Source organism: Paroedura picta, chromosome 10 (assembly GCF_049243985.1).
Source record: "Paroedura picta isolate Pp20150507F chromosome 10, Ppicta_v3.0, whole genome shotgun sequence".
Classification (NCBI taxonomy): domain Eukaryota; kingdom Metazoa; phylum Chordata; class Lepidosauria; order Squamata; family Gekkonidae; genus Paroedura; species Paroedura picta.
The window spans coordinates 10,267,258-10,280,970 of record NC_135378.1 but is presented as its reverse complement, the minus strand read 5'-3'; positions in this window follow the sequence as shown (position 1 = coordinate 10,280,970).

Sequence of the window (13,713 nt, the reverse complement as noted above, 5' to 3'; positions counted from 1 at the left end):
CGCCAGGATTCACAGGGGAAGACAATCTCCACCTTGGAACAGGTGACCAACTGAAATGACATCACAAAGCGCTCACCTGAGTTCCCCTGGAGAGCAGGGGATCTGTGTTACAAGCAGGGGGGATATCACAAAGCGCTCACCTGAGTTCACCTGGAGAGGACGGGATGTCTGTTACAAGCAGGGGGGATATCACAACACACCAGGATTCACATGGGGAAGCCAACCTCCACCTTGAAACAGGAGACCTACTGAAATGACATCACAAAGCGCTCACCTGAGTTCCCCTAGAGATGAGGGGATGTCTGTTACAAGTAGTGGGGATATCACAACACGCCAGGATTCACAGGGGAAGACAATCTCCACCTTGGAACAGGTGACCAACTGAAATGACATCACAAAGCGCTCACCTGCGTTCCCCTGGAGGGGATGTCTGTTACAAGCAGGGGGGATATCACAACACACCAGGAGTCACAGCGGAAGCCAACCTCCACCTTGAAACAGGTGACCAACTGAAATGACATCACAAAGCGCTCACCTGCGTTCCCCTGGAGAGGAGGGTATGTCTGTTACAAGCAGGGGGGATATCACAACACACCAGGATTCACATGGGGAAGCCATTTTCCACCTTGAAACAGGTGACCAACTGAAATGACATCACGAAGTGCTCACCTGAGTTCCCCTAGAGATGAGGGGGTGTCAGTTACAAGCAGGGGGGATATCACAACACACCAGAAGTCACAGGGGAAGGCAACCTCCACCTTGAAACAGGTGACCAACTGAAATGACATCACGAAGTGCTCACCTGAGTTCCCCTGGAGAGGTGGGGATGTCTGTTACAAGCAGCGGTGATATCACAAAGCGCTCACCTGAGTTCCCGTGGAGAGGAGGGGATGTCTGTTACAAGCAGGGGGGATATCACAACACACCAGGAGTCACAGGGGAAGCCAACCTCCACCTTGAAACAGGTGACCAACTGAAATGACATCACAAAGCGCTCACCTGAGTTCCCCTGGAGAGCAGGGGATCTCTGTTACAAGCAGGGGGGATATCACAAAGCGCTCACCTGAGTTCCCATGGAGAGGAGGGTATGTCTGTTACAAGCAGGGGGGATATCACAACACACCAGGATTCACATGCGGAAGCCAACTTCCACATTGAAACAGGAGACCTACTGAAATGACATCACAAAGCGCTCACCTGAGTTCCCCTAGAGAAGAGGGGATGTCTGTTACAAGCAGGGGGGATATCACAAAACACCAGGAGTCACAGGGGAAGCCATCCTCCACATTGAAACAGGTGACCAACTGAAATGACATCACAAAGCGCTCACCTGAGTTCCCCTGGAGAGCAGGGGATCTCTGTTACAAGCAGGGGGGATATCACAAAGCGCTCACCTGAGTTCCCATGGAGAGGAGGGTATGTCTGTTACAAGCAGGGAGGATAACACAACACACCAGGATTCACATGGGGAAGCCAACTTCCACCTTGAAACAGGTGACCATCTGAAATGACATCACAAAGCGCTCTCCTGAGTTCCCCTGGAGGGGATGTCTGTTACAAGCAGGGGGGATATCACAACACACCAGGAGTCACAGCGGAAGCCAACCTCCACCATGAAAAAGGTGACCATCTGAAATGACATCACAAAGCGCTCACCTGCGTTCCCCTGGAGGGGATGTCTGTTACAAGCAGGGGGGATATCACAACACACCAGGATTCACATGGGGAAGCCAACTTCCACCTTGAAACAGGTGACCAACTGAAATGACATCACAAAGTGCTCACCTGAGTTCCCATAGAGATGAGGGGGTGTCAGTTACAAGCAGGGGGGATATCACAACACACCAGAAGTCACAGGGGAAGGCAACCTCCACCATGAAACAAGTGACCAACTGAAATGACATCACAAAGCGCTCACCTGAGTTCCCCTGGAGTGGAGGGGATCTCTGTTACAAGCAGGGGGGATATCACAAAGCGCTCACCTGAGTTCCCCTGGAGAGGAGGGGATGTCTGTTACAAGCAGCGGTGATATCACAAAGCGCTCACCTGAGTTCCCCTGGAGAGGAGGGGATGTCTGTTACAAGCAGGGGGGATATCACAACACGCCAGGATTCACAGGGGAAGACAATCTCCACCTTGGAACAGGTGACCAACTGAAATGACATCACAAAGCGCTCACCTGAGTTCCCCTGGAGACCAGGGGATCTCTGTTACAAGAAGGGAGGATATCACAAAGAGCTCACCTGAATTCCCATGGAGAGGAGGGTATGTCTGTTACAAGCAGGGAGGATATCACAACACACCAGGATTCACATGGGGAAGCCAACTTCCACCTTGAAACAGGTGACCATCTGAAATGACATCACAAAGCGCTCTCCTGAGTTCCCCTGGAGGGGATGTCTATTACAGCAGGGGGGATATCACAACACACCAGGAGTCACAGCGGAAGCCAACCTCCACCATGAAACAGGTGACCATCTGAAATGACATCACAAAGCGCTCACCTGCGTTCCCCTGGAGGGGATGTCTGTTACAAGCAGGGGGGATATCACAACACACCAGGAGTCACAGCGGAAGCCAACCTCCACCTTGAAACAGGTGACCAACTGAAATGACATCACAAAGCGCTCACCTGAGTTCCCCTGGAGAGTAGGGTATGTCTGTTACAAGCAGGGGGGATATTACAAAGCGCTCACCTGAGTTCACCTGGAGAGGACGGGATGTCTGTTACAAGCAGGGGGGATATCACAACACACCAGGATTCACATGGGGAAGCCAACTTCCACCTTGAAACAGGAGACCTACAGAAATGACATCACAAAGCGCTCACCTGAGTTCCCCTAGAGAAGAGGGGATGTCTTTTACAAGCAGGGGGGATATCACAACACACCAGGAGTCACAGGGGAAGCCAACCTCCACATTGAAACAGGTGACCAACTGAAATGACATCACAAAGCGCTCACCTGAGTTCCCCTGGAGAGCAGGGGATCTCTGTTACAAGCAGGGGGGATATCACAAAGCGCTCACCTGAGTTCCCCTGGAGAGGAGAGGATGTCTGTTACAAGCAGCGGTGATATCACAAAGCGCTCACCTGAGTTCCCCTGGAGAGGAGGGGATGTCTGTTACAAGCAGGGGGGATATCACAACACACCAGGAGTCACAGGGGAAGCCAACATCCACCTTGAAACAACTGACCAACAGAAATGACATCACAAAGCGCTCACCTGAGTTCCCCTAGAGATGAGGGGATGTCTGTTACAAGTAGGGGGGATATCACAACACGCCAGGATTCACAGGGGAAGACAATCTCCACCTTGGAACAGGTGACCAACTGAAATGACATCACAAAGCGCTCACCTGAGTTCCCCTGGAGGGGATGTCTGTTACAGCAGGGGGGATATCACAACACACCAGGAGTCACAGGGGAAGCCAACCTCCACCATGAAACAGGTGACCAACTGAAATGACATCACAAAGCGCTCACCTGAGTTCCCCTGGAGAGCAGGGGATCTCTGTTACAAGCAGGGGGGATATCACAAAGCGCTCACCTGAGTTCCCCTGGAGAGGAGGGGATGTCTGTTACAAGCAGGGGTGATATCACAAAGCGCTCACCTGAATTCCCCTGGAGAGGAGGGGATGTCTGTTACAAGCAGGGGGGATATCACAACACACCAGGATTCACATGGGGAAGCCAACTTCCACCTTGAAACAGGTGACCATCTGAAATGACATCACAAAGCGCTCTCCTGAGTTCCCCTGGAGGGGATGTCTGTTACAGCAGGGGGGATATCACAACACACCAGGAGTCACAGCGGAAGCCAACCTCCACCATGAAACAGGTGACCATCTGAAATGACATCACAAAGCGCTCACCTGCGTTCCCCTGGAGGGGATGTCTGTTACAAGCAGGGGGGATATCACAACACACCAGGAGTCACAGCGGAAGCCAACCTCCACCTTGAAACAGGTGGCCAACTGAAATGACATCACAAAGCGCTCACCTGAGTTCCCCTGGAGAGGAGGGTATGTCTGTTACAAGCAGGGGGGATATTACAAAGCGCTCACCTGAGTTCACCTGGAGAGGACGGGATGTCTGTTACAAGCAGGGGGGATATCACAACACACCAGGATTCACATGGGGAAGCCAACTTCCACCTTGAAACAGGTGACCATCTGAAATGACATCACAAAGCGCTCACCTGAGTTCCCCTAGAGATGAGGGGATGTCTGTTACAAGCAGGGGGGATATCACAACACAACAGGATTCACATGGGGAAGCCAACTTCCACCTTGAAACAGGTGACCATCTGAAATGACATCACAAAGCGCTCACCTGAGTTCCCCTGGAGAGCAGGGGATCTCTGTTACAAGCAGGGGGGATATCACAAAGCGCTCACCTGAGTTCCCCTGGAGAGGAGGGGATGTCTGTTACAAACAGGGGTGATATCACAAAGCGCTCACCTGAATTCCCCTGGAGAGGAGGGGATGTCTGTTACAAGCAGGGGGGATATCACAACACACCAGGAGTCACAGCGGAAGCCAACCTCCACCTTGAAACAGGTGGCCAACTGAAATGACATCACAAAGCGCTCACCTGAGTTCCCCTGGAGAGGAGGGTATGTCTGTTACAAGCAGGGGGGATATTACAAAGCGCTCACCTGAGTTCACCTGGAGAGGACGGGATGTCTGTTACAAGCAGGGGGGATATCACAACACACCAGGATTCACATGGGGAAGCCAACTTCCACCTTGAAACAGGTGACCATCTGAAATGACATCACAAAGCGCTCACCTGAGTTCCCCTAGAGATGAGGGGATGTCTGTTACAAGCAGGGGGGATATCACAACACACCAGGAGTCACAGGGGAAGCCAACCTCCACCTTGAAACAACTGACCAACAGAAATGACATCACAAAGCGATCACCTGGGTTCCCCTAGAGATGAGGGGATGTCTGTTACAAGCAGGGGGGATATCACAACACACCAGGATTCACATGGGGAAGCCAACTTCCACCTTGAAACAGGTGACCATCTGAAATGACATCACAAAGCGCTCTCCTGAGTTCCCCTGGAGGGGATGTCTGTTACAGCAGGGGGGATATCACAACACACCAGGAGTCACAGCGGAAGCCAACCTCCACCATGAAACAGGTGACCATCTGAAATGACATCACAAAGCGCTCACCTGCGTTCCCCTGGAGGGGATGTCTGTTACAAGCAGGGGGGATATCACAACACACCAGGAGTCACAGCGGAAGCCAACCTCCACCTTGAAACAGGTGACCAACTGAAATGACATCACAAAGCGCTCACCTGAGTTCCCCTGGAGAGGAGGGTATGTCTGTTACAAGCAGGGGGGATATTACAAAGCGCTCACCTGAGTTCACCTGGAGAGGACGGGATGTCTGTTACAAGCAGGGGGGATATCACAACACACCAGGATTCACATGGGGAAGCCAACTTCCACCTTGAAACAGGAGACCTACTGAAATGACATCACAAAGCGCTCACCTGAGTTTCCCTAGAGAAGAGGGGATGTCTGTTACAAGCAGGGGGGATATCACAACACACCAGGAGTCACAGGGGAAGCCAACCTCCACATTGAAACAGGTGACCAACTGAAATGACATCACAAAGCGCTCACCTGAGTTCCCCTGGAGAGCAGGGGATCTCTGTTACAAGCAGGGGGGATATCACAAAGCGCTCACCTGAGTTCCCCTGGAGAGGAGGGGATGTCTGTTACAAGCAGCGGTGATATCACAAAGCGCTCACCTGAGTTCCCCTGGAGAGGAGGGGATGTCTGTTACAAGCAGGGGGGATATCACAACACACCAGGAGTCACAGGGGAAGCCAACCTCCACCTTGAAACAACTGACCAACAGAAATGACATCACAAAGCGCTCACCTGAGTTCCCCTAGAGATGAGGGGATGTCTGTTACAAGTAGGGGGGATATCACAACACGCCAGGATTCACAGGGGAAGACAATCTCCACCTTGGAACAGGTGACCAACTGAAATGACATCACAAAGCGCTCACCTGAGTTCCCCTGGAGACCAGGGGATCTCTGTTACAAGAAGGGGGGATATCACAAAGAGCTCACCTGAATTCCCATAGAGAGGAGGGTATGTCTGTTACAAGCAGGGAGGATATCACAACACACCAGGATTCACATGGGGAAGCCAACGTCCACCTTGAAACAGGTGACCATCTGAAATGACATCACAAAGCGCTCACCTGAGTTCCCCTGGAGGGGATGTCTGTTACAGCAGGGGGGATATCACAACACACCAGGAGTCACAGCGGAAGCCAACCTCCACCTTGAAACAGGTGACCAACTGAAATGACATCACAAAGCGCTCACCTGAGTTCCCCTGGAGAGGAGGGTATGTCTGTTACAAGCAGGGGGGATATTACAAAGCGCTCACCTGAGTTCACCTGGAGAGGACGGGATGTCTGTTACAAGCAGGGGGGATATCACAACACACCAGGATTCACATGGGGAAGCCAACTTCCACCTTGAAACAGGAGACCTACTGAAATGACATCACAAAGCGCTCACCTGAGTTTCCCTAGAGAAGAGGGGATGTCTGTTACAAGCAGGGGGGATATCACAACACACCAGGAGTCACAGGGGAAGCCAACCTCCACATTGAAACAGGTGACCAACTGAAATGACATCACAAAGCGCTCACCTGAGTTCCCCTGGAGAGCAGGGGATCTCTGTTACAAGCAGCGGTGATATCACAAAGCGCTCACCTGAGTTCCCCTGGAGAGGAGGGGATGTCTGTTACAAGCAGGGGGGATATCACAACACACCAGGAGTCACAGGGGAAGCCAACCTCCACCTTGAAACAACTGACCAACAGAAATGACATCACAAAGCGCCCACCTGAGTTCCCCTAGAGATGAGGGGATGTCTGTTACAAGTAGGGGCGATATCACAACACGCCAGGATTCACAGGGGAAGATAATCTCCACCTTGGAACAGGTGACCAACTGAAATGACATCACAAAGCGCTCACCTGAGTTCCCCTGGAGACCAGGGGATCTCTGTTACAAGAAGGGGGGATATCACAAAGCGCTCACCTGAGTTCCCATGGAGAGGAGGGTATGTCTGTTACAAGCAGGGAGGATATCACAACACACCAGGATTCACATGGGGAAGCCAACTTCCACCTTGAAACAGGTGACCATCAGAAATGACATCACAAAGCGCTCTCCTGAGTTCCCCTGGGGATGTCTGTTACAGCAGGGGGGATATCACAACACACCAGGAGTCACAGCGGAAGCCAACCTCCACCATGAAACAGGTGACCATCTGAAATGACATCACAAAGCGCTCACCTGCGTTCCCCTGGAGGGGATGTCTGTTACAAGCAGGGGGGATATCACAACACACCAGGAGTCACAGGGGAAGCCAACCTCCACCTTGAAACAGGTGACCAACTGAAATGACATCACAAAGCGCTCACCTGAGTTCACCTGGAGAGGACGGGATGTCTGTTACAAGCAGGGGGGATATCACAACACACCAGGATTCACATGGGGAAGCCAACTTCCACCTTGAAACAGGAGACCTACTGAAATGACATCACAAAGCGCTCACCTGAGTTTCCCTAGAGAAGAGGGGATGTCTGTTACAAGCAGGGGGGATATCACAACACACCAGGAGTCACAGGGGAAGCCAACCTCCACATTGAAACAGGTGACCAACTGAAATGACATCACAAAGCGCTCACCTGAGTTCCCCTGGAGAGCAGGGGATCTCTGTTACAAGCAGGGGGGATATCACAAAGCGCTCACCTGAGTTCCCCTGGAGAGGAGGGGATGTCTGTTACAAGCAGCGGTGATATCACAAAGCGCTCACCTGAGTTCCCCTGGAGAGGAGGGGATGTCTGTTACAAGCAGGGGGGATATCACAACACACCAGGAGTCACAGGGGAAGCCAACCTCCACCTTGAAACAACTGACCAACAGAAATGACATCACAAAGCGCTCACCTGAGTTCCCCTAGAGATGAGGGGATGTCTGTTACAAGTAGGGGGGATATCACAACACGCCAGGATTCACAGGGGAAGACAATCTCCACCTTGGAACAGGTGACCAACTGAAATGACATCACAAAGCGCTCACCTGAGTTCCCCTGGAGTCCAGGGGATCTCTGTTACAAGAAGGGGGGATATCACAAAGAGCTCACCTGAATTCCCATGGAGAGGAGGGTATGTCTGTTACAAGCAGGGAGGATATCACAACACACCAGGATTCACATGGGGAAGCCAACTTCCACCTTGAAACAGGTGACCATCTGAAATGACATCACAAAGCGCTCACCTGAGTTCCCCTGGAGGGGATGTCTGTTACAGCAGGGGGGATATCACAACACACCAGGAGTCACAGCGGAAGCCAACCTCCACCATGAAACAGGTGACCATCTGAAATGACATCACAAAGCGCTCACCTGCGTTCCCCTGGAGGGGATGTCTGTTACAAGCAGGGGGGATATCACAACACACCAGGAGTCACAGCGGAAGCCAACCTCCACCTTGAAACAGGTGACCAACTGAAATGACATCACAAAGCGCTCACCTGAGTTCCCCTGGAGAGGAGGGTATGTCTGTTACAAGCAGGGGGGATATTACAAAGCGCTCACCTGAGTTCACCTGGAGAGGACGGGATGTCTGTTACAAGCAGGGGGGATATCACAACACACCAGGATTCACATGGGGAAGCCAACTTCCACCTTGAAACAGGAGACCTACTGAAATGACATCACAAAGCGCTCACCTGAGTTTCCCTAGAGAAGAGGGGATGTCTGTTACAAGCAGGGGGGATATCACAACACACCAGGAGTCACAGGGGAAGCCAACCTCCACATTGAAACAGGTGACCAACTGAAATGACATCACAAAGCGCTCACCTGAGTTCCCCTGGAGAGCAGGGGATCTCTGTTACAAGCAGCGGTGATATCACAAAGCGCTCACCTGAGTTCCCCTGGAGAGGAGGGGATGTCTGTTACAAGCAGGGGGGATATCACAACACACCAGGAGTCACAGGGGAAGCCAACCTCCACCTTGAAACAACTGACCAACAGAAATGACATCACAAAGCGCCCACCTGAGTTCCCCTAGAGATGAGGGGATGTCTGTTACAAGTAGGGGCGATATCACAACACGCCAGGATTCACAGGGGAAGATAATCTCCACCTTGGAACAGGTGACCAACTGAAATGACATCACAAAGCGCTCACCTGAGTTCCCCTGGAGACCAGGGGATCTCTGTTACAAGAAGGGGGGATATCACAAAGCGCTCACCTGAGTTCCCATGGAGAGGAGGGTATGTCTGTTACAAGCAGGGAGGATATCACAACACACCAGGATTCACATGGGGAAGCCAACTTCCACCTTGAAACAGGTGACCATCAGAAATGACATCACAAAGCGCTCTCCTGAGTTCCCCTGGGGATGTCTGTTACAGCAGGGGGGATATCACAACACACCAGGAGTCACAGCGGAAGCCAACCTCCACCATGAAACAGGTGACCATCTGAAATGACATCACAAAGCGCTCACCTGCGTTCCCCTGGAGGGGATGTCTGTTACAAGCAGGGGGGATATCACAACACACCAGGAGTCACAGGGGAAGCCAACCTCCACCTTGAAACAGGTGACCAACTGAAATGACATCACAAAGCGCTCACCTGAGTTCCCCTGGAGAGCAGGGGATCTCTGTTACAAGCAGGGGGGTTATCACAAAGCGCTCACCTGAGTTCCCCTGGAGAGGACGGGATGTCTGTTACAAGCAGGGGGGATATCACAGCACACCAGGATTCACTGAAATGACATCACAAAGCGCTCACCTGAGTTCCCCTGGAGAGGAGGGGATGTCTGTTACAAGCAGGGGGGATATCACAACACACCAGGAGTCACAGGGGAAGCCAACCTCCACCTTGAAACAACTGACCAACAGAAATGACATCACAAAGCGCTCACCTGAGTTCCCCTAGAGATGAGGGGATGTCTGTTACAAGTAGGGGGGATATCACAACACGCCAGGATTCACAGGGGAAGACAATCTCCACCTTGGAACAGGTGACCAACTGAAATGACATCACAAAGCGCTCACCTGAGTTCCCCTGGAGACCAGGGGATCTCTGTTACAAGAAGGGGGGATATCACAAAGAGCTCACCTGAATTCCCATGGAGAGGAGGGTATGTCTGTTACAAGCATGGAGGATATCACAACACACCAGGATTCACATGGGGAAGCCAACTTCCACCTTGAAACAGGTGACCATCTGAAATGACATCACAAAGCGCTCACCTGAGTTCCCCTGGAGGGGATGTCTGTTACAGCAGGGGGGATATCACAACACAGCAGGAGTCACAGCGGAAGCCAACCTCCACCATGAAACAGGTGACCATCTGAAATGACATCACAAAGCGCTCACCTGCGTTCCCCTGGAGGGGATGTCTGTTACAAGCAGGGGGGATATCACAACACACCAGGAGTCACAGCGGAAGCCAACCTCCACCTTGAAACAGGTGACCAACTGAAATGACATCACAAAGCGCTCACCTGAGTTCCCCTGGAGAGGAGGGTATGTCTGTTACAAGCAGGGGGGATATTACAAAGCGCTCACCTGAGTTCACCTGGAGAGGACGGGATGTCTGTTACAAGCAGGGGGGATATCACAACACACCAGGATTCACATGGGGAAGCCAACTTCCACCTTGAAACAGGAGACCTACTGAAATGACATCACAAAGCGCTCACCTGAATTTCCCTAGAGAAGAGGGGATGTCTGTTACAAGCAGGGGGGATATCACAACACACCAGGAGTCACAGGGGAAGCCAACCTCCACATTGAAACAGGTGACCAACTGAAATGACATCACAAAGCGCTCACCTGAGTTCCCCTGGAGAGCAGGGGATCTCTGTTACAAGCAGCGGTGATATCACAAAGCGCTCACCTGAGTTCCCCTGGAGAGGAGGGGATGTCTGTTACAAGCAGGGGGGATATCACAACACACCAGGAGTCACAGGGGAAGCCAACCTCCACCTTGAAACAACTGACCAACAGAAATGACATCACAAAGCGCCCACCTGAGTTCCCCTAGAGATGAGGGGATGTCTGTTACAAGTAGGGGCGATATCACAACACGCCAGGATTCACAGGGGAAGATAATCTCCACCTTGGAACAGGTGACCAACTGAAATGACATCACAAAGCGCTCACCTGTGTTCCCCTGGAGACCAGGGGATCTCTGTTACAAGAAGGGGGGATATCACAAAGCGCTCACCTGAGTTCCCATGGAGAGGAGGGTATGTCTGTTACAAGCAGGGAGGATATCACAACACACCAGGATTCACATGGGGAAGCCAACTTCCACCTTGAAACAGGTGACCATCAGAAATGACATCACAAAGCGCTCTCCTGAGTTCCCCTGGGGATGTCTGTTACAGCAGGGGGGATATCACAACACACCAGGAGTCACAGCGGAAGCCAACCTCCACCATGAAACAGGTGACCATCTGAAATGACATCACAAAGCGCTCACCTGCGTTCCCCTGGAGGGGATGTCTGTTACAAGCAGGGGGGATATCACAACACACCAGGAGTCACAGGGGAAGCCAACCTCCACCTTGAAACAGGTGACCAACTGAAATGACATCACAAAGCGCTCACCTGAGTTCCCCTGGAGAGCAGGGGATCTCTGTTACAAGCAGGGGGGTTATCACAAAGCGCTCACCTGAGTTCCCCTGGAGAGGACGGGATGTCTGTTACAAGCAGGGGGGATATCACAGCACACCAGGATTCACTGAAATGACATCACAAAGCGCTCACCTGAGTTCCCCTAGAGATGAGGGGATGTCTGTTACAAGTAGTGGGGATATCACAACACGCCAGGATTCACAGGGGAAGACAATCTCCACCTTGGAACAGGTGACCAACTGAAATGACATCACAAAGCGCTCACCTGCGTTCCCCTGGAGGGGATGTCTGTTACAAGCAGGGGGGATATCACAACACACCAGGAGTCACAGCGGAAGCCAACCTCCACCTTGAAACAGGTGACCAACTGAAATGACATCACAAAGCGCTCACCTGCGTTCCCCTGGAGAGGAGGGTATGTCTGTTACAAGCAGGGGGGATATCACAACACACCAGGATTCACATGGGGAAGCCATTTTCCACCTTGAAACAGGTGACCAACTGAAATGACATCACGAAGTGCTCACCTGAGTTCCCCTAGAGATGAGGGGGTGTCAGTTACAAGCAGGGGGGATATCACAACACACCAGAAGTCACAGGGGAAGGCAACCTCCACCATGAAACAAGTGACCAACTGAAATGACATCACAAAGCGCTCACCAGAGTTCCCCTGGAGTGGAGGGGATGTCTGTTACAAGCAGGGGGGATATCACAACACACCAGGAGTCACAGGGGAAGCCAACCTCCACCTTGAAACAGGTGACCAACTGAAATGACATCACAAAGCGCTCACCTGAGTTCCCCTGGAGAGCAGGGGATCTCTGTTACAAGCAGGGGGGATATCACAAAGCGCTCACCTGAGTTCCCATGGAGAGGAGGGTATGTCTGTTACAAGCAGGGGGGATATCACAACACACCAGGATTCACATGCGGAAGCCAACTTCCACATTGAAACAGGAGACCTACTGAAATGACATCACAAAGCGCTCACCTGAGTTCCCCTAGAGAAGAGGGGATGTCTGTTACAAGCAGGGGGGATATCACAAAACACCAGGAGTCACAGGGGAAGCCAACCTCCACATTGAAACAGGTGACCAACTGAAATGACATCACAAAGCGCTCACCTGAGTTCCCCTGGAGAGCAGGGGATCTCTGTTACAAGCAGGGGGGATATCACAAAGCGCTCACCTGAGTTCCCATGGAGAGGAGGGTATGTCTGTTACAAGCAGGGAGGATATCACAACACACCAGGATTCACATGGGGAAGCCAACTTCCACCTTGAAACAGGTGACCATCTGAAATGACATCACAAAGCGCTCTCCTGAGTACCCCTGGAGGGGATGTCTGTTACAAGCAGGGGGGATATCACAACACACCAAGAGTCACAGGGGAAGCCAACCTCCACATTGAAACAGGTGACCAACTGAAATGACATCACAAAGCGCTCACCTGAGTTCCCCTGGAGAGCAGGGGATCTCTGTTACAAGCAGGGGGGATATCACAAAGCGCTCACCTGAGTTCCCCTGGAGAGGTGGGGATGTCTGTTACAAGCAGCGGTGATATCACAAAGCGCTCACCTGAGTTCCCCTGGAGAGGAGGGGATGTCTGTTACAAGCAGGGGGGATATCACAACACACCAGGAGTCACAGCGGAAGCCAACCTCCACCTTGAAACAGGAGACCTACTGAAATGACATCACAAAGCGCTCACCTGAGTTCCCCTAGAGATGAGGGGATGTCTGTTACAAGTAGTGGGGATATCACAACACGCCAGGATTCACAGGGGAAGACAATCTCCACCTTGGAACAGGTGACCAACTGAAATGACATCACAAAGCGCTCACCTGAGTTCCCCTGGAGAGGAGGGGATGTCTGTTACAAGCAGGGGGGATATCACAACACACCAGGAGTCACAGGGGAAGCCAACCTCCACCTTGAAACAGGTGACCAACTGAAATGACATCACAAAGCGCTCACCTGAGTTCCCCTGGAGAGCA